Source organism: Malania oleifera, chromosome 13, assembly GCF_029873635.1.
Source record: "Malania oleifera isolate guangnan ecotype guangnan chromosome 13, ASM2987363v1, whole genome shotgun sequence".
NCBI lineage: Eukaryota > Viridiplantae > Streptophyta > Magnoliopsida > Santalales > Ximeniaceae > Malania > Malania oleifera.
This window is the reverse complement of record NC_080429.1, coordinates 58,317,169-58,342,865: the sequence shown is the minus strand read 5'-3', so window position 1 is coordinate 58,342,865 and position 25,697 is coordinate 58,317,169.

The window sequence follows — 25,697 nt, the reverse complement described above, 5'->3', positions numbered from 1 at the left end:
ACATATCATGCATGTAACTTCTAATAAGCTAAAAATACCTTAGAAAGACCTTAGGTCCATGCACAAACACATAATATAGTTTCCACAATCACTTATATTATCAAGGCAAACAATTGAATTGAAACTGGACTTATAAGGCAAATTTTTGAGGTTTCGGGCGACTGAACCCTTGGTGTCCAAAACACCTTGGGCAGCCGAATGCTTGACCAATTGGACGGTTGACTTAGTTTCAGGCAACTGAACCAATTTGACCGTAGCGTCCTCAGGCGACCGAACTGCTATTCTGACTTTTCCCACCAACTCGGCAGCCGAAACATCACGTTCAAATCTACCTTGAGCTACCGAATGTTTAATTTTGGTCTACCAAACTTGATATCGGGTGACTGAACCGCAATCTTTTGGAAAATCACCTAGGTTCAACAAACCATCCTCTTTCATAGGCACCCGAACTTCAAAAACGTACTTTTTCTCATGTGTCCGTTCGGGTGACCGAACCTCAGGTTAGCCACCCAAAACTCTCGGGTTGGAAAATAATTACCGTAGGTAATTAGGGGTAAAAAGGGGGTTATTACTTTAAACTCTTTTAAAACAAATTTAAGAATTCCCTTTGAGTCCCCAATGGTCATAATTTGCCCCTTCTCTATATATATGCCTTCATTTTTCAAGATTAGGGGTAATTAACATTGTGATTAAGAAAAATATTCTCTCAATTTTCCCAAGCCTATTTTTTACATACTACTTCCATACACTCTCTTACTCCAAATTTCTTGATTAACCAAGCTTTGTGAGATTGCCTAAAGTGTCTATACTTAATCCAATATTACTCAAACACTCTTATTGTATTTCGGTTGATTGATTTTGTTGATTGAGTGTTTGAGCTAAAGTTCTCAACCGATTTAATTTAATAAATCTGGTGTGTGGAGAGCTTTGTGGCTTGCGAGTTTTTGCATCAATATTGCAAGATACCTTAGCCAATAATTTTTGTGTGTGCAAAATTATTTTTTAGAAGCTTACATTCAAACATTTCTTGTGCTAACTATATTAAGAAAACATTTTTGAGACTGTTTAATTATTCTTGCTTGCATAGTTGAAACCCTAAATTGATATTAAGATTTTTTACACTTTTTTTTCAAAGAGAAGCTTGATTAAAAACTATAGTGCTTGCTTGATAATAATCATTAGAATAAGTGTTGATTGCACACATTCACGCCATTGAGCTTATTGTTCTTACATGTTTGGGGTGTTCTGATTATTACTGGTACATATCTGCTTAATTAAGAAGCATTATATTTCTATGCACCTTGTATTGTGAAGTTTGTTGTATTCCAGATGTGGCCTAAGGGGGCGGTAATGTAGCTTGAAAGGATTGTTTGTAAAGGTTGAGGTTAGCCCTATGTTAATTGACTTGGTTGTATTTAGGTGTCACTCCACCCATTGAGTGAAGCCATAGTGTAATCCTTGTGTTGGTGAGCCAAGGCGAGGACGTAGGAAGTTTGCCGAACCTTGATAACATTTCTGGTGTCATCTATATTTACTACTTTATTGTGCATGCTTAGTTAAATCACTTGTGTAGTTTAATTTCCACTAAATACTTATATTGATTTATCTTATATGCACTAGATTGACCTTAGGCTTGTGTAATACTGTTGTTAGTGGATTGACCTAGGGGATTAATTTTTTAAAATACCAATTCACCCCCCTCTTGGGATTACAGTAAAGCTAACAATTGGTATCAAAGCCTAGTAGCTTAGACTTAATAGTTATTTTGCAAAAGATTTAGATGGTTCATAGTACTATAACCCCTTTCCTAGAGGGACCCTCTTCCACACGACCTCCGATTTTTAGTTGTGTTAATTACACCTTCTAAAAATAGAGGATGCGTATCTACCTTAAGAATATTGATTGGAAGGTGTGGAGAGTTGTCTCTAAGAGAAATTATGTTCCTATGAAAACTGATGTTGGCCTAATAAGGCTTACAATTCTTATTTTGATGATAACAAATTAATGATGTGTTTAATATGGTTCAAGTGTAAGTTTTTCAGGAAAGTGACAAAGCTCAAGTGCATAAGGAAGCCTATGGATCACAAAGAATTCTTGAAGAACATAGTAAAGCTTATGGATTACAATGAGCATGAGGAATAAAGTTATATTGGTGAAAAGCTCAAAGAAAAGATTGAAACCACAAAGATGATGGAAGAACAAGATTGAAGATCAAAGAATTATATTTTTAAGGATGATCTAAATGTAAGTACTTCAGAGTTAATTTCAAGTATAAATTGGTTTGAAGCTCTTAGAAATTCAAAAATATATTTTTATATATATACTCTAAAGAATATTTTTATAAACAATGAAAAGAAAAGTTTTTGAAAAAGGAATTTTTTTTTTTCAAATATTGAAGGGCCAGGCGACTGCCACATTAAGAAAGAGGTTTTTCAAAAAGTCAGTAGCTAGACAAGCGACTGTCTAAACCTATTAGACGCCTACGTGAACAAGCCAGGCGACTGCCTTGGTTTTGGCAGGCGACTGCCAGCATTTTGTGTTGAGAGTTTGTCCTATGACAGGCGACTGCCAAGTCGTGGCAAGTGACTGCCACTGGAACGTTGGCACAAAATCTCTCAACGGGAAGATTTTTTAAACCACGTTTTTGGACATAATTAATTTAAAATAATTGGAAACAATTTTTGGGAATCTTTGGGAGTAATTGAATGGCTTTTAAACATCTATAATAGCTCAAATCTTCAAAGGTTTTTTTTTTTTTTAAAGAGAGAAGGATTTAGCAATACTTAAAGGTTTTTGAAATTAAGCAATCTTCAAGGGCTTTCAGATCCAGAAATCTTCAAAAGGTTTTCAGATCCAGAAATCTTCAAAAAGTTTTCAGATCCAGCAATCTTCGAAAGGTTTTTAGATCAAGCAATCTTCAAAGGTTTTTAGATCAAGCAATCTTCAAGCATTCAAAATTCTCAAAGGATCTAAAACTCTCTTGTTCAAATTACTGATTTGCTACTGATTTATACTTTGAGGCAAAGTTTTCAAAAGTCAGAATCTCTCATTTTTTGAAAATTATATTGGTGATTCATACTAAGTATTGAGCATCAAATACTTTTATATTTGAATTACCTTGAAGTATCATTGTGCTGATTATTATACTAATCAACTCTACTGTGAGAGTTTTATTTTGTACACAAAATTTCTTTATCTTCATTCGTAGACGATTTAGAGCTGTTGAATCGTTGGACCAAACGAGGGATTGTCGTTGGGAGAGGCAGAATCTAGCCTAACAGAAGGAGTGGTTGTAAACAGGTGTTGTTCCACCCAATAACGGAACTGATATAGTGGAACCCTTTGGTGTTTTGCCAAGGGCGAGGACATAGGCTGTGTTGAAGTCGAACCTTGTAAAATTCTTGTGTCTTTCTCTCTGCTTTACTTTATATTCTTTATTTGCTATTGTTGTATGGTTTAAAAGTGCAAGTTACAAGTTTTTTTTAAGTGAGCAAGAAACAAAGGTACTTGATATTTAGAAAGTACGCTTTGATTAACCGTTTGCGGAAACCCAAAAGGGAGTACATTGGTTAATCTGCGGAAATCTTGATCAAGTGAAGTGCATACTTAAAGCTTATAGGGAAATCAAGAAAAGCTCTAATATTCTTGGTTGAGTGATTGAATTACTTTGATTTCATTTGTGAATTTAAATTTCAGTATTTTTTAAGTGTGATTATCATTTACATATTTTGTTTTCTGGGTATTAAAATCAAAAGATTAAAAACCAATAAAATTCAAAAGAATCCAATTCACCCCCCCTCTTGGGAAGTTATTCCTTATTTCAATTGGTATTAGAGCCTAGTTATAGAAATTCCTAACAAGAAACTATAAAAAGATCTAATGGCTAACATTGGAGTAGCACCATTTGGTGAAGGACAATCCTCAACCTGTCCACCAATCTTTTGTGGACACAATTATACTTTTTGGAAAAAAATAATGGAAATATATCTCCAACACATGGATTGGAAAGCTTGGGAAGTTGTTATGGATGGAAATCTTATCCCCACTAAGTTGGTTGATGGAGATGGAAAACATACTCCAAAAGAAAAGAAAGACATGACCGACTTAGATTATAAAATGCTTCAAATAAATGCAAGTGCTATAAATGCGTTATATTGTGCATTGGATGCAAATGAGTTTAATCGAGTCATGGCTTGCAAAATAGTTAAGGAGATTTGGGATAAACTAGAAGTAACTTATGAAGGAACCGTTGATGTTAGAGACAATAGGATAGACATGCTAACAAGTGAATACGAAGCATTCAAAATGAATTCTGATGAAACAATATCAAGCATGTACACCAGATTTACCCACATAATAAACTCTTTAAGTGCCTTAGGAAAAACCTATACTACATATGAAATGATCAAAAAAATTCTAAGAGGCTTACCCTCTATTTGGAACCAAAGGCCACAACTATCATGGAAGGAAGAAACCTTAAGACTACTTCTCTGGATGAACTTATAGGTTCACTTCTTACATATGAAATGGCATTGAAAGAAAGGAATCCTGAGCCAAAACATAAAAGATCCATAGCTCTAAAAGCATCTAGTCATAGCACTAGTGAAGAAGAAAGCGAAACAAGTGACTCAGATCAAGATGAATTGGCATTCATTACTAAGAGACTAGGAAAATTCTATAGAAGAAATAAAAGGTTTCCTAGAAAGTTTAATAAAAAGAAAACTGAAAAAGGAGATACAAGTAGAAAAGAAAATAAAGGTAAGAATGAACTACCAATCTGTTATCATTGCAAAAAGTCAGGGCATATTAAACCTGAGTGTCCATTATTCAAGAAAGACAAGAAGAAAAAAAAGGAAGCAATGAAAGCCACTTGGGACGACTCAAGCTCCAGCGAAACTGAATTCGAATCAAGTGAACAAGAGATGGCAAATATATGCTTCATGGCGAACGACGACAAGGTAAACTCTTATTACTCTTCAACCAAATCTCAAAATGAGTCTTGTGATGAGTCATGTGATAGTTTGCCTTCTTATAAGGAATTACAAACTGAATTATTTTCACTACATAAAAGATTTATAAAAGTGTCTAAAAGAAATATAACTTTGAAAGATCAAAATCAAGAACTAGTAAAGCAACTTGAATCATTCAAAGTTATTGAAGAAGAAATAAAAAATTTTATTAAGAAGTTGGAAGAAGAAATAAACATAGCAAAACAAGAATTGGATAAAACTCATAAAAATGATTTGAATAAGAAAAATTTAGAAATAAATGAACTCAAAAAGATAGTTGAGGATAAAGAAAAGATTATCTACAATTTTACTAAAGGTAAAGAAAACTTTGAAAAGATGATTGGACAGCAAAGGCTTCATGGGAACAAAGAAGGAATAGGCTACAACGGCAAAGCAAATAAAAGGAATAAAAATATATACATTGGATATTTTGTTAAGGAAGCTAAATTTTATGCTAGCACTTCATCAAATAACAAACATAAACACACCACTTGCTATATGTGCAAGACTAAAGGTCATGTGATGTCCAATTGCCCATTAAAGAAAAAAATATGTTAAAGTTCAAGGAGAATGGAAAGCAAATAGTGGAACCAACAACAAGACAAAGAAAATCAAAAGAATTTGGGTTCCAAAAACTAATACACAGTGTCCCTCCTTGTAGGTTTGCCTTAGGACAACAACAATAATGGACAAATGGTACGTGGACAGCGGATGCTCAAGGCATATGACCGGTAACAAGACCAAGTTCACTACCTTAAAACAAAAGGATGGGGGATACGTCACCTTCGGCGACAATGCCAAAGGTAAAATTGTTGGTATTGGGAAAATTGGTAAAGAATCTTCACTCACTATAGATAATGTGCTATTAGTGGAAGGACTAAAACATAATATTTTAAGTATTAGTCAATTAAGTGATAAAGGGTTCGAAGTAATTTTCATGAAAGAAAAATGTGTTATCCAAAATCCCAAAAATAAAGAAACCTTGTTTATGGCTCATAGAATAAATAATGTTTACTGTATAAATCTTGAAAAATTAGCAAATCAAAACATAACTTGTTTAACAGCTATGAACGAAGTAAGTTGGTTATGGCATAGGAAACTAGGTCATGCTAGCATGGACCTACTATCTAAACTATCTAAGAAAAATCTTGTAAAAGGATTACCAAACATTAAGTACATAAAAGACAAGATGTGTGATGCATGTCAAAAGGGAAAACAAGTAAAAACAAGTTTTAAAAAGAAAAAATTCATATCCACCAAAAGACCCCTAGAACTCTTACACTTAGACTTATTTGGTCCAACTAGAACCTTAAGCTTAGGTGGAAAACAATATGCTTTTGTAATAGTAGATGATTTTTCAAGATTTACTTGGGTAATCTTTTTAGCAAACAAAGATGAAGCTTGTAACCAATTAATAACCTTATGCAAGAAATTACAAAATGAGAAAGGCTATGATGTAACAAGCTTTAGAAGTGACCAAGGAAGAGAGTTTAAAAATAAGGAAGTTGATAAATTTTGTAATGAACATGGAATAACTCACAATTTTTCAGCCCCTAGAACTCCACAACAAAATAGAGTTGTTGAAAGGAAAAATAGAACTTTGCAAGAAATGGCAAGAACAATGCTCAATGAAAATAGTCTACCTAAATATTTTTGGGCAGAAGCTGTAAATACAGCATGTCATATTGTAAATAGGGTTTCAATAAGATCAAAAATAGGTAAAACATCGTATGAACTTTGGAAAGATAGAAAACCTAATATATCCTACGTTCATGTATTCGGTTGTAAATGCTTTATATTAAATATTAAAGATGATCTTGGAAAATTTGATGCAAAGACAGGTGAAGGTATTTTCTTAGGTTATTCTACAAATAGTAAAGCTTATAGGATTTATAATAAAAGAACTTCTACAATTATGGAATCAATTCATATAACTTTTGATGAATCAAATCATTATGACATTAAAGATATGAATGATGAAAAAGAAGTCACTTCACAAAAGAAAGAAGTTCTTGAAATAAAAGAAGAAAAGAATAATGATGCTCTAAATGAAAACTTTTCAGAGAATCTGAAACTCCCTAAAGAGTGGAAATATGACAAAAATCACCCAAAAGAAGAAATTCTTGGTGAAACATCAAAAGGAATAACCACTAGAGCCTCACTAAAAAATATTTGCAATCATTATGCTTTCTTATCCCAAGATGAACCAGAAAATATTGAAGATGCTTTAAATGATGATTCTTGGATTATAGCTATGCAAGAGGAATTAAATCAATTCGAAAGAAGTCAAGTATGTGAACTTATACCAAAACCCAAAGATAAATCAATTATAAGAACTAAATGGGTGTTTAGAAATAAAAAGGATGAAAATGGAGTTGTTGTAAGAAATAAAGTTAGGCTAGTGGCACAAGGGTATAATCAGGAAGAAGGAATTGATTATGATGAAACTTTTGCACCTGTGGCAAGGATGGAAGCTATTGGGATGCTTTTAGCCTATGCAACCCATAAGGATTTTAAGTTATATCAAATGGATGTGAAGAGTGCATTTTTAAATGGATGTATAAATGAAGAAGTATATGTCAAACAACCTCCAGGGTTTGAAAATTCTAAAAATCCAAACCATGTATTCGAATTAACAAAAGCCCTTTATGGTTTCAAACAAGCTCCAAGAGCTTGGTATGAGAGGTTAAGTAAATTTTTACTTACAAATGAATTTACAAGAGGAAAGATTGATAGTACCTTATATGTGGATGATATTATAATTGGAGCTACAAATAAAGATCTATGTAAAGAATTTGCCACATGTATGCAAAAAGAGTTTGAGATGAGTATGATAGAAGAATTAAATTACTTTCTTGGATTACAAATCAACAAGAAAAATATGGAACTTTCATAAATCAAACTAAATATATTAAAGACATGTTAAAAAATGTTTGATATGGAAGAAAGTAAACCTATAGGAACTCCTTTGAGTACTTCAACTAGTCTTGACAAAGATGAAAAGGGGAAACAAGTTGATACTAAGCACTATCGATAGGGAGTTTACTTTATTTAACAGCAAGTAGAACGGATATTATATTTAGTGTATGTATGTGTGTAAGGTTTCAGTCAACTCCTAAGGAATCACACCAAATAGCGGTCAAAAGAATCCTTAGATATCTATTAGGCACACTTGAATTAGGTTTATGGTATCCAAAGGAATCTGAATTTGAAATTATTAGTTACTCAGATGCAGACTTTGCTGGATGTAAAATCGATAGAAAAAGCACAAGTGGAACGTGTCATTTTCTAGGACACTCTTTAGTTTCATGGTCTTCAAAGAAACAAAACTTTGTAGCATTATCCACAACAGAAGCAGAGTACATTGCTGCAGGAAGTTGTTGTGCTCAAACATTGTATATGAAACAACAACTAAAAGATTTTCAAATACAATATCAAACTATTCCTATCAAATGTGACAACACAAGTGCTATTAATATTTCAAAAAATCCAGTATCTCACTTAAGAACAAAACACATTGACCTAAGACATCATTTCTTGAGAGATTATGTGCAAAACGAAGATATAATACTAGAATTTGTAAACACACATGATCAATTAGCAGATATTTTCACAAAACCTTTGTAGGAAGAAAAATTCATATTTATAAGAAGAGAATTGGGCATGCTACATAGTTGTGAAGTAATTTAAACATTGTTCTGCTTGGCAGGCGACTGCCACCAAGGTGCCAGGCGACTGCCAGGCTACTGTCTTTTAAAATTCCACATAGACAGGCGCCTGCCACATTCAAGCAGGCAATTGCCTCATGGCGGGTAGGGTTTAAAACCCTGTTATAAGTTAATTTAAAACCCACTAGGTGCCTGCTCATTCATCTTTCTCTCTGAAATCTTTCGTCTCTATCATTTTCCATACACATATCCCGTTCAAATCATCTTGAAACCAAGTTTCTAATCCTTCCTACTCACCAAATCACGAACCTAACCTAGGGTTTTCGTGTTTTTCTTCTCCATATAAATATGCCTCGATCTAAATCTGTTGGTGTCAAATCCTCATCTTCAACAAGGATTAATAATGATGAGGTGGAGAAATGGTTAGTCACTCCATATGCTAAGCAATTTTACCGGAATTAGATTGCTTCAGCTGAACCTATTTTAGGTAAGGTTCTTGATGTAACGTTCTTCAATTCCGATTTTCGTGAAATCATGGAACTCTTTAAGAACATTGGATGGGATAAGTTTATTACATATCAAGCTAAAGGATATTATCCCAATGTTGTTCGGTTTTTTTATGCAAACATGGAACGATGCGACAATGGGTTCAAAATCAATTTTCTTGGGCAAAATATCCATCTAACTTCCATATCCCTGGGAAAGATTCTTCGAATTAAGCTAGAGGATTTTGAGGTTCACATTATTGAGAAGCAATGGATTATGACTCAAGGTTTTACTCCACAAGAGTTTTTACCTCTAGTTATGACTGAAACTCCTGTTAACTTTGGGCATCCTCCTCTTTATAAGCAGCTTAATCCGAAAACTCTGATTCTGCACAAGCTCATTACAAACAATATCTTACCATGATCTGGTTCTCATGATCATATTTCATTTCTGGATTGTTTTGTAATGTGGTGTATTCTCAAAGGAAAGAAGATGGATCTTCCAAGTTTGATTATCCAGTGGATTATAATGAAAGTTGATGCTCCTCATATTGTTCTACCATATGCTGGGATGTTAAATATGGTTTTTGCTCATTTTAATGTTCTAACACCATCATTCAACTTCACTAGCAAGACTTATTATGATATCTTTTCTGATACCGTTCTTAAATATATGGGCTATAAGAATTCTCCTCAAGGATTGTTTCATAAAGGACATCGACATATATCATCTGCTCTACAACCTACTTCATCTTCCATCCCAACACCTTCAGTTCAGCTTGATCCAGACACTCCTTCATGGTTTGTTCCATTTTTTAATCATTATATGACTTTCAGTGATGGAATGAAATCTGGCCTTGGTACTCTGCAAGAGAAGGTTACCTCTATAGAAACTCATTGTTTACATATTGATAAGCGAGTTGATAAGATTGAGCAACAGTTGGCCAGTTCTTCTAAAGGAAAATCTCCTATGAGTATCAGTTCTGCTACATCCAGTGATGATGAATCTGGTAAATAAGAGGAAGGAGATGATGATGAATCTGGTGAACAAGAGGAAGGAGATGATGATGAAAGTGGAACTATGGAAGCTTCTGATTGATGTGTTTTCATCTATAAGATATTTATCATTTTTATGTGCTTTTGTGAAGTCAAGCTTTATCGGATAGGCTGTTCTTAATGTTCTAAAAATAGTACTTTGTCTTGTAGCATTTCTCTATTTTTGTATTTCTCTCTCCTTTTTGATTGATGTCCAAAGAGGGAGAAATGTTTAAGAGAAGTGAGTGCAAAAATATGATATACCTTGGTTTGTAAAACTTTAAATGGATGGATGATTATTTTATGGATTATCTTTGTACTTATGGTTTATTCATGGATTCTTTTTTAGACTTATATGTATGGATCATACCTATAAAGTCATATCATGCTTATTGATAGGGAGAGCCATGCTTATTAAAATCTTATTATTTTTGCTCTCGATTTGTCATCAACAAAAAGGGGGAGATTGTTGGCCTAATAAGGCTTACAATTCTTATTTTGATGATAACAAATCAATGATGTGTTTAATATGATTCAAATGTAAGTTTTTCAGGAAAGTGACAAAGCTCAAGTGCATAAGGAAGCCTATGGATCACAAAGAATTCTTAAAGAACATAGTAAAGCTTATGGATTACAATGAGCATTAGGAATAAAGTTATACTGGTGAAAAGCTCAAAGAAAAGATTGAAACCACAAAGATGATGGAAGAACAAGATTGAAGATCAAAGAATTATATTTTTAAGGATGATCTAAATGTAAGTACTTCAAAGTTAATTTCAAGTATAAATTGGTTTGAAGCTCTTAGAAATTCAAAAATATATTTATATATATATACTCTAAAGAATATTTTTATAAACAATGAAAAAAAAAGTTTTTGAAAAAGGAATTTTTTTTTTTCAAATATTGAAGGGCCAGGCGACTGCCATGAAATGGCAGGCAACTGCCACATTAAGAAAGAGGTTTTTCAAAAAGTTAGTAGCTAGACAGGCGACTGCCTAAACTTGTCAGACGCCTGCATGAACAAGCCAGGCGACTGCCAGCATTCTATGTTGAGAGTTTGTTCTATGATAGGCGACTGCCACTCGAATGTTGGCACAAAATCTCTCAACGGGAAGATTTTTTAAACCACGTTTTTGGACATAATTAATTTAAAATAATTGGAAACGATTTTTGGGAATCTTTAGGAGTAATTGAATGACTTCTAAACATCTATAAATAGCTCAAATTTTCAAAGGTTTTTTTTTAAGAGAGAATAATTTAGCAATACTCAAAGGTTTTTGAAATTAAGCAATCTTCAAGGGCTTTTAGATCCATAAATCTTCAAAAGGTTTTCAGATCTATAAATCTTCAAAAGGTTTTCAAATCCAGAAATCTTCAAAAGGTTTTCAGATCCAGCAATCTTGAAAAGGTTTTTAGATCAAACAATCATCAAAGGTTTTTAGATCAAGCAATCTTCAAGCATTCAAAATTCTCAAAGGATTTAAAACTCTCTTGTGTTCAAATTACTGATTTATACTTTGATTACGCATCAAAACTGCATAATTGGGCAACTTAACCCGAACTTTATAGTTTATATTTTTAATTAAATATCTAAAATTGTCCAATATTTTAATAAAGTGCCAAAATTATCATTCTTGAACTTTATGGCATTATTTATTAAGTTTTGGTAATTTTTTGTCGTAGGAAAATTCCCGGGAACCAAAATCGACACCTGTTCGTATTTATGTATAAATTTTTCGTCTGAGCTCCGATCGAGATGATTCAAATTTTTGGAGAAAGAGAAAAGGATTATCTACAACTTGTGTTTTTTGAGTTTTGCGAGAAATGGGCTCCAGAAGAGTCAGATTTGTGATGAATAGAGAACAAATAAAATGAGAAAATAAATAAAATATATGTTTGAATGGATATTTGATGTGACCCGGCCATGCATGGCTGGCTCGGGTTGGCTAATCTGGGTAGGGCAATCTTTCTTCCCTCTTTATAACCGTGCCTCCGGTGCCCTTCTCTCCCCATTCTCCTCTTCTCCTTCTTCTTCTTCTTCTTCTTTAGTTTTTTTTTTTTTTGTTCTTTTCAATTCTGCTTTGCTCCTTTTCTGTTTCCCTTTCCTTCTTCCCCTGTTGTTCCTTAGCTCTACCTTTCCCTATCCTCTTCCTTGCCCTTTGTTCCAGTCCTCCATCAGACTCTCTGCCCAGCCTGCTGAAGCTCTCCCACGGCTAGCCGACTTCACAGCAGGTTCAGATTAGCTTCCACTGCACAGCTCCTCATCCAGGTCTTCCACAATAGACCTGTGGTTTCTCCCTTCTCCAGCATCTGCAACCAACCATAGCAGGACCACCAAAGCCTAGCCAGCCTTCTTGCACAGCAGAGGACAGAAGAACAGAGCCACACCTGAGCCTTTAGCCTCTGCACAGCTAGCCTTCTCGCACAGCAGAGGACAGCAGAAACCAGCAGCACCGAGTTGCAGGCCAAACCAGCAGCAGTCTGCTGCCAAGAACACAGCACCGGAGCTCCTCTATTCCTCCAACCGCTGTTTCATCCACCCGAGGCTCCCTCCAACATTCTTTCTCTTTCTCTTTCTCTTTCTCTTTCTTTTAATTTCTCTGCTTTATTATAGCTGGTTAATGTTTTTTTTTTTTTTAGATTATTTCTTCATTAAAGTTGTTAAACACTTTAGTATTGGATCCTAGTTTAAGTAATTTTATTGAGGGTTAATTTTGTTTTTTTTTTTTTTACTTATCTTGCTCTGAAGCAAAGGATTTAATTTGTTTGTCTTTTATTTATTTGTTTTTTAATTTAAATTCTGTTTTAATTTTTTGCAAAAAAAAAAAAATGTTTTTATTAAACTAGTTGTCTTCTTTTCTCAAAAATTTAGTTTTTAATTGCGGTTTGATTTAGTTTAGGTTCTTTCATGTTAAAGTTCATGTTTTTATATCGTTTGAATATTGTTGAAGTGTTTAAAGTACTAAGTTTTGGTTTGAATTCTTGAATTGTGTTAAAGTTATGATTTTTAGTGCATGTTTGTGTCTGATTAAGTTTCCATTCCTGCGTGTTTTAATTTCGTGTCCAAAGTTACCATCTTTAATTAGCACGTGCTTCGATATTTCCTCGAGTAGGTAAGGGTTTCCATTAGTATTCTTTAATTCACTGTATGTTGGTCTTAGGACTTTAAATTGCGTGTCATTTAATTTGTCAAAAGTGAAATTGAACCATCTTGAAAATCCTGAATCTGAACCAAGTTCAGTGCAATTTAATTTTGATTGGAAGAACGTAAAATCAGAGATTAAATGCATTCCCTGAGGAGACAATCTAGCCCTTGGGCTTAATATTACATGACAGAACTCCTATACTTGGGATAGCTTCCGAGCTGCTCATTTTTCGAGTGAGTCATACTTTGAGGCAAAGTTTTCAAAAGTCAGAATCTCTCATCTTTTGAAAATTATATTGGTGATTCATACTAAGTATTGAGCTTCAAATTCTTTTACATTTGAATTACCTTGAAGTATCATTGTGCTGATTATAGTACTAATCAACTTTGCTGTGAGAGTTTTATTTTGTACACAAAATTTATTTATTTTCATTCTTAATCGATTCAGAGCTGTTGAATCGTTGGACCAAACGAGGGATTGTCATTTGGAGAGGCAGACTCTAGCCTAACAGAAGGAGTGGTTGTAAACAGGTGTTGTTCCACCCAGTAACAGAACTGATATAGTGGATCCCTTTGGTGTTTTGCCAAGGGCGAGGACGTAGGCTGTGTTGAAGCCGAACCTCGTAAAAATCTTGTGTCTTTCTCTCTGCTTTACTCTATATTCTTTACTTTCTATTGTTGTATGGTTTAAAAGTGCAGGTTGCAAGTTTTTTTTAAGTGAGAAAGAAACAAAGGTACTTGATATTTAGAAACTACATTTTGATTAACCGTTTGCGGAAACCCAAATGGGAGTACATTGGTTAATCTGCGAAAATCTTGATCAAGTGAAGTGCATACTAAAAGCTTACAGGGAAATCAAGAAAAGCTCTAATATTCTTGGTTGAGTGATTGAATTACTTTGATTTCATTTGTGAATTTAAATTTCAGTATTTTTTAAGTGTGATTATCATTTATATATTTTGTTTTCTGGGTATTAGAATCAAAAGCTTAAAAATCATTAAAATTTAAAAGAATCCAATTTACCCCCCTTCTTGGGAAGCTATTCCTTATTTCAACTGAAGGTACAACTAGAGTTCCTAAGGCTGAAGAGGAATATAATGATGATGATATGAAAGCTGTTAGCTTGAATACCACTACCATGAATAATTTGTATTGTGGTATTGATGTAAATTAATTCAATACAATTATGGCATGTTCATCTGCTAAAGAAATCTTGGATAAGTTAGATGTCACATATGAGGGTACTAGAGATGTGAAAGATAATAGGATTGATATGTTGACTAGTGAGTATGAAGCATTTAAGATGAACACTAGTGAATCCATTCAGAGCATGTACTCTAGAGTCACACACATCATTAATTCACTTCATGCATTAGGCAAGACCTATCCTACATATGAGATGATCAGGAAAGTACTTAGAGGTTTGCCTTCTTTTTGGGAAGCAAAGGCTACGACCATGTTTGAGGGTAGAGAACTTAAGGTCATGACGCTAGATGAATTGATAGGTTCACTTATCACCTATGAGTTAGCTATTAATGAGAGACTGAATGAGCACAATATGATGAAAAAGGTGACTGCATTAAAAATGTCTACTAATACTTCTAATAAGTGCAGTGAACTCGAATCTGAAGATGACATGGTTATGCTTACTAAAAAATTTAGTAGGTTCTTCCGAGAGAACAGTAAGCCATACAGAAAGTGTGGAGAGTCTGCATCTGAGAAAGGAGAGTCTAGTAAAAGAAAAGAAAAATCGAACGCTCCCATGTGCTATAATTGCAACAAGGTTGGGCATATCAAACCTGACTACCTGTTGCTGAAAAAGGAGTCTAGGAAAAAGAAGAAAGCCATGAAAGCAGACACCTCGTGGGATAAACTAAGTGTTAGCTTTACCGTGATCCCAAGAGGGGGGATGAATTGGTATTTTTAAAATTAATGCCTTAGGTCAGTATCCTAACAGCAGTATTTTCACAACCCTAAAGTCAATCTAGTGTAAGTAAAACAAATTAGTTGTAATATGTAGCATAAATTAAATAGGACAATTTAATCAACTAAGCATGCACCAGAAAGCAGTAAAAGAAGTGACACCCAAAAATGTTATCGAGGTTCGGCAAATTACCTATGTCCCCACCTTGGCTAACAAGCAAAAGGATTACCACTATAATGCTCACTTAAATGGGTAGAGTGGCACCTAAACAACCAGGTAAATTAGCACAGGGCTGACCTCAACCTTTACACAATCCTTACCGGACTTGATTACTGCCCCCTTAGGCCATGCCTGGAGTAGAACAGAATTTTCTCAATCAACTGGTACAATGATTATGCTTTCATGTAAAGCAGATATGTACCCAATAAACGCAATCACATACACATCAATGATATGGATATAGTGTAAGCTCAGTGATGCAAATAGTTGTGCTATCGACATTCAATATGGTATAATTAGTGAGATGCTCAAAAGTGTTCAATACAAGCAATATCTTGAAATTTAACCAAAGAACGGTTCAATAGCAAATCAATATTCCAGAGATATAAATCAGATATTTAAATTAGTTAAAGAAGATTTTCTCTAATGAAATAAGCACACTATTAGTTTAAAAATATTTTACTTGTTGAAAATATCTTTGTACAACAAAAATCAAAGCTATTGGACCCTTGCAATAACAATGCAAATATCCTAAGCTTACTAGTTTATCCCAACACAAGATTTGTAATAGTAAAATCTGTGGGATAAATTTAAGCTAAACTCCCTAAAAATAATATCACAATCAAATACACAAATGGGAGTTTCTAGCAAAATCTAGCAATCACAAGCACTCTCAATATGCTATCAAAATCTCAAAATGTATCAAGGAAATGGAAATTTGAGAGTATTTGGACAAAGAGAGTATTTTCAAAAGAGAGGATTTTTGGCTAATGAAATTGCTAATTAATTCCTAATCTTTGCAAATGAGCCTATATTTATAGGTAAGGGTAAAATTATAACCATTTGGGACATGTTGGGAATTCTTAGAAAAGTTTCAAAATGTTTAAATGAAATTAAGCCAAAATAACCCATATTTACCACAGTTAAATAATTTTTAACCCGACGCGGTTCGGGTGGCTGAATCGTAATTCAGTCGCCTGAATAGACATAATAATAAAAGGTCTTTAAATAGGTTTGGTAGCCCGAGTTTCAGTTCGGTGGCCCGAAACAAAGTCAGAAACATTTCCTTGTAACTTGGGGTGCCCGGTCATAGGTTCAGTAGCCCGAATTCGTGTGTTCGGTCGCCTAGGGCTCAGTTTGAACTAAACAGCTCGGTAGCCCGAGTTGGTGGAAGTCCTTTTTAGGTGGTTCGAGCACTTGTGGACGGTATGCACAAATTTGTCTTATTGCTCGAGAGCCTAAGTCAACTGTTGACTTCTCAATAGTTTAGGCGCTCGAGGAGTTTTGAACTCCTGGGGTCGGTCGCCTGAGCTCTCTCAATTTCCCTAATAATATTCAATTTAAGTGAAATTTTAACACTCCTATATTTTATATGCTATGTGTGTGAGTTTTGGGACCTAGAGTCATACTATGGTCTTACTGAGCTTACCATATATCCTATATGCATGATATGCAAATAAGTAATACAAACCATATCCCTATTTACTATTACAGACCCATATTACAACAATCGAATTGGCAATACAATTTGAAATTTTCAGGGTCTTCAAGTCTTGTTTCAAGTGTCATTCCTTAAGATGCTCATCTAAGCCTGCACAAACACTTGAAAACCATCAAATACCTAAGTATTTGTCATTATCAAAATTGGGTGTGACCTATAAGGTCAACATTCTCCTCCTTTTTGATGATAACAAATACATCATGCAAAAATTGGGTATAGCCTTAGAAGACTCTCCCTAACAATATGCATTATATAAAGCTTTAAAGAATTTTCCATTTCAGTTCAATTCAACCCAATTCTTGCCCTTTTATCCATCTCCACCTTTTGGCATTAGCAAAAAGGGCCATGAAACTTATAGCTTTAGGCAATGGGTAAAAATCATTTGTATAAGTTTGGGAATTTTTAAAAATTTCAGCAGCATGTCGTTTGACAATAAGACATTTCCTAAAAATTCCTGTATAAAAATGTCTTGTTTTGAGTTTTTAAAACCTAACAGTTTATCCACAACATTGATTGCTCCAAAAATGATATCATCAACATAAATTTGAACTTGGAGCATATCATCATTTTTGGGTTTGATGAAGAGTGTAGTGTCAATCTTGCCATAGGTAAACCCATTTTCTAGTAGAAAACCACTAAGCCTCTCATACCAAGCTCTAGGAGCTTGTTTCAATCCATACAAGACCTTAGATAACCGGTAAACATGATCTGGATATTTATGATTTTCAAAACCGGGTGATTGTTCTACATATACTTCTTCATTAATATAGCCATTTAGAAAAGCGCTTTTAACATCCATTTGAAACAATTTAAAATTTTTAAAAGCGACATAAGCAAGTAGCATACGAATGGCTTCTAACCTAGTAATGGGAGCATATGTTTCATCAAAGTCTATCTCCTCTTCCTTATTATAACCTTGGGCAACTGGTCTAGCCTTATTTCTATATACCCATTTAGTTCCAATAATTGTATGATCATTAGTCCTAGGAACTAGGGTCCACACTTTGCTTCTTTCAAATTGATTAAGTTCTTCTTGCAAGGACATCACCCAAGACTCATCCCTTATGACTTCCTTAATATTTTTAGGTTCTTCTTGGGACAAGAAAGCAGAATGTCTCACTAGGTTCTTCAAGGAAGATCTTGTGGCTACACCATGGGATGGTTCACCTATGATTCGATCTACAAGATGGTTCCTAATAAATTTCCAATATCTAGGCAACTCCTAAACTTCATTTTCATTGTCATTATCTTCAGATGATTTATCATTTACTTCTGAATTTTCACTTATATTGTTTTCAATAGATAACTTGTCTAAGCATTTTCTAATGCTAATATCATCTTCATCATCTTTTTTAGAAAATGGATTAGATTCATGAAACACGACATGGATAGATTCAATGACATTAAATGTTCTTTTATTGAAAACCCTATATGCTTTAATATTAAGAGCATAGCCTAGGAAAATTCCTTCATCAGATTTAGAGTCAAATTTCCCTAGATGTTCATTATCCCTAAGCATAAAACATTTACAACCAAAAACATGAAAATTGGAAATATTAGGTTTATGGTTGTTTCATAATTCATAAGGGGTTTTATTAAGTGAGAGTCTAATCAACACCCTATTCATGACATAACAAGCAGTCTTTATAGCCTCGGCCCAAAAATATTTAGGTAAGTTATGTTCATTCAGCATAGTTCTACCTATTTCTTGTAATGACCTATTCTTTCTTTCTACCACGCCATTTTGTTGAGGGGTCCTAGGTGCAGAAAAGTTGTGTGATATGCCCTCTAGGTCACAATAATTTTCTCTTCTTTTTTAAATTCAGTGTCTCTATCACTTCTTATATGGGTTATCTTATAGCCCTTTTCATTTTGAATTCTCCTACAAAGCTTGGTAAAATGTTCACATGATTCATTTTTATGTGAGAGAAATAACACCCATGTGAACCTAGAAAACTCATCAACAATGACAAAAGCATATGATTTTACCACCAAGACTTTGCATAGAATTAGGACCAAACAAATCCAAGTGAAGCATTTCAAGTGGTCTAGTGGTAGATATAAATTTCTTTTTCTTAAAACTAGATTCTGTTTTCTTAGCCACTTGACATGCATCGCAAATTTTATCTTTTACAAATGATGTTTTAGGCAAGCCTTTTGCTAATTCTTTTCTCACTAGTTTTTACAATAAGTCCATGCTAGCGTGTCCAAAGCGCCTATGCCATAACCAACTAGCTTCATTTATTGCAGAAAAACAAGTTACTTGTTGTGAAGCTAAGTTATCAAACGTGGTAGTGTATACATTTTCATGGCGATCTGCAGTAAAAAGCACTTTATGATCTGATTTACTTTCAACTATGCATTTATCATTTTCAAATGATACCTTATATCCTTTATCACACAATTGACTTATGCTCAACAAATTATGTTTCAGCTCATCAACTAATAAAACATTATCAATAACAAGAGAATGATCCTTACCAACCTTACCTATGCCGATGATGCATCCCTTTGCGTTGTCGCCAAACGTCACATATCCTCCATCATTGGGAATGATTGACGAAAATTTTGCCTTGTCGCCGATCATGTGCCATAAGCACCTACTATCTAGGTACCACCTATCCTTAGAGGAGGATGATATCAAACATAATTGCAAAATAGACTAAGTAACTGATGTTGGTCCCCAAATTTTGTTCGGTCCACGGAGGTTAGTAACTGGATCACCCTTAATTATCCACACTTTTCTAATTTTCACATGCTTATTCATAAGTGGACAATCAAATTGAATATGGCTAGTTTGTTTGCATTTAAAAAATTTTATTCTACACTTAGGATCTTTAGGAGGGACTTGAGATTTTGATTCACATGTGAAATATCCCAAGTAAAGATTAGGTCATCTGATATTTTCAATACCATTAAAACTTAGACCCTCTTTACTTAGAGAATTTCTTTGGGCACCAAGTAGTTTTTCAAATTTGTGTTTGCCCTCGGTAAATTTAAAAACAACTTTGGAGCTATCCTCCAATTTCCTCTTAAGTTTAGCAATAGTCGCATCTTTTTCTTTCAAAATTGAAGCATGAGAGGTTTTTGCAATTCCAAACAATTTTGACCAATTTTCACATTTCTTTTTCAAATCATCATTTTTTTGGGTCATTTTATTCAACAATTTAGATATACAAATATATTCAAATTGTAATTCTCTAAACATAGGTATGCAATCAGAATCACAATCATCAATTGAATAATATAAAGATAAAAAGGAAGAGGACGATCCCTTATCACCTTGTGCCATCAAGCACAGATTAGCAACCTCTGAGTCACTGCAATCTGATTCTGAGTTACTGCTGCTTAATTCATCCCATGAAGTGCCTATCTTCATGGCTTTCTTATTTTTCTTAGCCTCCTTTTTTAGTAGTGGGCAGTTCGACTTAATGTGCTTGACGTTGTTGCAATTGTAACACGTGGGAGCATTTGATTTTTCCTTTCTTTTATTGGACTCTCCCTTTTTAGATGCAGATCCCCTATATCTTTCATATGGCTTTCTATTCTCCCTGAGAAATCTGCTAAATTTTCTAGTCAGCATGGCCATATCATTCTCAGAGTCAGGTTCGCTGTATTCACTAGATGTGTTAGTGGAGGTTTTCAATGCAGTCACCTTTTCGCCCTATTATGTTCTGTTGGCCTTACAAGGCTTAAAATCTTGTTAGTTCAGGCACCTGAACCTATACTGACTTTGAAAATTACATTCTTATAAAACTTCAAAAGTCTGAACCCTCTCTTCAGACATCTGAACAATGTTCAACGGGAAAATTTTTAAATTCTAATATTTTAAAATATTCCCGCTTTGAGCTCCAATTTTTATAACAACTTGGGAAACTCTATAAAGAAACTTTTGCAACATGGAAACAAGCTTGAAAGCCTATAAATACATGGTTTTACGAATCAAAATACGTCCAACATTTGAAAAATCTGTTTTGAGAAGCTGAAAGCACTCTTGTTCTTACAAGTTCTCTTGCTCACTCATTGCAAAACTCTTTTTCTAAGATATTCTGAAGTGCTAATCCTTCCTCCACTAAATTCCTACTGCTAATCCTCATCTAAGAAGGATATTGGTGAATTTTACACTTGAGCTTCATTGTATTTCATATTGATAATTTACATTCAAGTATATAGTGCTGAAATTGTACTAACTTGCTCTTTGAGAGAGTATACTTGTACGCAGATTATGTCTTGTTTTCTTGTATTTTTTTGATGTTCAAAGGATTGTTTGGATCATTAGCTAAGCAAGGGGACATTGCTTAGAGAGGCGGGCTCTAGCCTAAAGGAGTGACCGAACGAGGGGACATCGTTTGGAGAGGCAGGCTCTAGCCTAGTGAAGGAGTGTTTGAGCGTGGGGTATCGCTTGTAATTAGGTTTTGTTCCACCCATAAATGGAATAGGTTTAGTGAATCCTTTGGTGGTTTGCCAAAGGCGAGGACGTAGGCCGAGCATAAGCTGAACCTCGTAAAAATCCCCATTTCATTCTCTCTTTCCCTATTCTTTATTTTCAGTGCATATTTAAATTGCGTGGATGGTTTAAATTTGAAAATCATATAAACTATGTATATTTGAAAAATAAACTTAAGGTTTAATTTTGATTTAGGTTGCGGAAACCGAAAGGGAGTACGTTGGTTACACCATGTCTTGTGGAAACCATACATGAGTACGTTACTTGGTTAACATCCCAAAGATAAATTTACCAAGAGTTTATTTGAGTTCTAAATATATGGAAAGAGTAATTTGATTCATCTATACCGGGCTTTACATCAGCAACATAAATTCTCATTCACTATAGGGCTTGGTTCAAATTTGGCTAAGATCAACAAACAACCATTTTGAGTTTTTATATTAAATAAGTACTGAATACTTTATATCTTGGTTTGTTTGTTTGTTGTTTAACTTGTACTTGGAAAATAAATTGATTTTTTGGCTTGAAGATATTATTTAATTGATTGGTTGTTTAATTGTGTTATTGACTGGATAAAAGAACTAAGTTCTTGATTGATTAAAGAATTAAACAAACAAGTAAAGAATCAGTTAAAAGAAATAAAATAAGTTTAAGGTATCTTAAAAGGAATCAAAATAAATTTTTAGAATCCAATTCACCCCCCCTCTTGGGAAGCTATTCCTAATTTCAATTGGTATCAAAGCAGGGTTATAAAAAATCCTAACAAGTAGTTGTAAAAAGATCTTAATGGCTAACTTAGGCGTAGCTCCCTTTTGAACTACACATTTTGGAAAAAAAGAATCCAAATCTATCTCCAAACAATGAATTGGAAAGTATGGGAAGTGGTTACAGATGGAGATCAAATTCCACTAAGATAGTAGATGGAAAACAAATCCCAAAAGAGAAGAAAGATATGACTAATCAAGATTATAAAATGCTCCAAACAAATTCAAATGCTATAAATGTTTTATATTGTGCCTTGGATGCTAGTGAATTTAATCGAGTAATGGCTTGTAAATTAGCTAAGGAAATATGGGATAAGCTAGAAGTTACTTAAGAAGGAACAACGGATGTTAGGGATAATAGGGTTGATATGATCACAAGTGAGTATGAAGCTTTTAAGATGAACCCGGATGAATCAATTACAAATATGTTTACTAGGTTCACTCTCATAATCAATTCCCTAAATGCATTAGGAAAAACTTACACTACTTATGAGATGATAAGAAAAATTCTAAGAGGCCTTCCCTCCATGTGGGAACGAAAGGCTACTGCTATTACAGAAGGTAGAAATCTGAAAAACACATCTTTAGATGAGCTTATAGGTTCTCTCCTCACATACGAAATGACAATGAGTGAAAAGAGCGGGAAAACCAAAGCCCAAGAAAAAATAGCCTTTAAAACCTTAAAAGAAACCTCAAGTAGTGAAATGGATGAAGATGTAGAAGCCCTCATATCTAAAAAGCTAGCAAGGATACTAAGAAGGAGAAACAAATTCAAAAGAAGAAATCAAGACTCCGAATCAGAAGAAAAAGATTTCAGCAAAAAGAAATCAAAGAATAAAACTCCTAAATGCTACAATTGCAATAAAGCTGGACATTTAAAACCATAATGTCCACTATTAAAGAAAGAGTCTAAAAAGAAAAACAAGAAGGCCATGAAAGCCACTACTTGGGATAGTACAAGTTCGGAGAATGAAATAAGTGACCAAGAGGTTGCTTACACGTACTTTATGGCATGGGATAACGAAGAAAGCTCCTCAACTAAATCTTCAAATAATTCTTGTAGTGATGAATCAAGTGATGAGGGTATGCCATCTTATGATGAACTTCAAAATGATCTATTCAAAGTACATAAGATGCTGATGAAAGCAAATAAACAAAACACCTCATTGAAGAATAAGAATGAAAGTTTAATGAAAGAGTTAGAATTCCTAAAGAATGCTAAAAGAGATAAAGACTCAAAACTCAAGCAATTAGAACATAAGTATGAATCAGCAATGAAAGAAATAGAATCCAAAAATCTTGCTGAAAAAGAAAACAACTTGAAAATCAAGAAACTAGAAAGCAAGAATGAACAAATGATAGAAGACCTACTATCCCTATCCTCTACGGTATATGAGAAAGATATGTATATTTCTGGATTAGAGGATAGAATAAGAAAATTATCTCTAGAGCCAGAGAAATCATTAAAGAAGGTTGATAACAAGAAAGACATAGAGTTAAATGATCTGAAGAATCAAATCAAAGATAAGGATAAAATTATTTACAACTTCACAAAAGGAAAGGAAAACCTTGATAAGATGATTGACTTACAAAGAATGTCTCTAAATAAAGAAGGCATTGGTTTCAATGGAATTGAAAATAAAAAGAAAAAGAATTCTTACATGGATATTTCTTGAAAGAATCCAAAGACTATACTTGCACATCTTCTAATTCCTACACAAACACCATATGCTATCAATGCAAGAAAAAGGGGCATATAAAGTTTGAATGTCCATTTAAGAGGAAAGGTGTTAAAACCAAACAAGTATGGAAAATAAAAGAAACCTCCCTTGAAAAATCCTCCGGACCCAAGAAAATATGGGTACCAAAAATGAAATAATGACTTCACACATATATAAAATAGAAAATGACATTATTGGCCAAAATCATAGGATGATTTTTTTTACAAGGCTTAACTTAAGGAAATATATAGAAAATATCAAATCTGAGCTTATTATATAAGTGCCTTGATGTTACATGCTACATGTTTACTTGCCTACATGTGATGTATTGATATGCTATATGCTACATGTGTATTAATTAACTTGACTTGAATTATATTGAAAAGTATGGCTCACTATGTTGAAAATTGAGAATGAGATTATTGAGCTTAAGCATAAATTTTTTGATATAAGGATAATTCTTGAACATGCATGATTTTAAAAGAATCACATGGATAAACATACTGCTCTTTATCTATAAGCTATGAAAGAGATAGTAGTTATAATGGTATCCATGAACTATACATTATGTGATATTAAGTTTTGGTATCTATAAAGTATTTTTGGTATCACATGTTAAAAATTTCAATAGATATCAAATCTAAAAGCTCACTTGGTATCACAAAGTCAAATTATTTATGAGCATGATTTCTATGAGCATGATGTGACATTGATGATCTTAGCATGAAATTGATATTTGATACATGATATGATTCAATATTTTACATGGGATGATAAAAGCAAAATTAATAACAAAACTAAATGTATTATATTCAGGGGGAGTGTCATGAATCATTAATCAATTGATATCATGAATTAAATTTTAAATTTTAAATTGGTATCATAAAAACCATCAAATTAATATCAGCTGGTATCTTAAATAAATACTGTGAGCTACACACTACATATGCTATATTGAAAAACAATAACTTGAGTGTGTACATATGTTTGGAATACATGGTTATTGATATGCTTAAAATGATTTTTATTTGAATTTAAATCATTTCTTTTCTTTTTGATTGATGTCAAAAGGGGGAGAAGTTGTGAGCAAAAATTGAGCATACTTGAGCATGAACATTATATCTATTCAAAATAAGTATTTAAGTATTTAATATAGCTTGAAAAAGCTTGTAACATTATATCTATATTGAAAAAGCTTGATTGATGAAATTAATATTGATTTGATTAAGATGAACCTTATTGAAAGGGGGAGCCTTTTTAAGGCTTACTCACATTTTTGCTCCTTGTTTGTCATCATAAAAAATGGGGAGATTGTTGGCCTTATAAGGCTTAAAATCTTGTTATCTTGTTTTGATGCTAACAAACAAGTGAAATTTAACATATTTGTGTGAGTAATGATATTTCAGGGCTCATATATGAGAAAGAAAGGTCAAAGTGCTCACAAGGATCAAATGAAGCTTAAAAGAGTTAAAGCATGGATTTAAAGATGATATATTAAACCTTGAAGAATATGAGGACATGAATGAGTTGTTGAAAGCCAAGGAATATTAAAGTCAAAAGAGCCAAAGAAAGGCAAAGTGAGAAAGCTCAAAAAATATGGAAGCTTGAAGAAAAGATGGACTCAATCCAAGGACAAAGCATGAAGACTCAAGAACCTAGAATGTTAATGTCTTAGAAGTCTCATGTAAGTGCTTTAATGTTTAAAATATCGTTTGAAATATTATGAAGCTCTTAGGTTAACTTCTTGGACCTAGATACCTTTTAAAATACTTGGAAAAC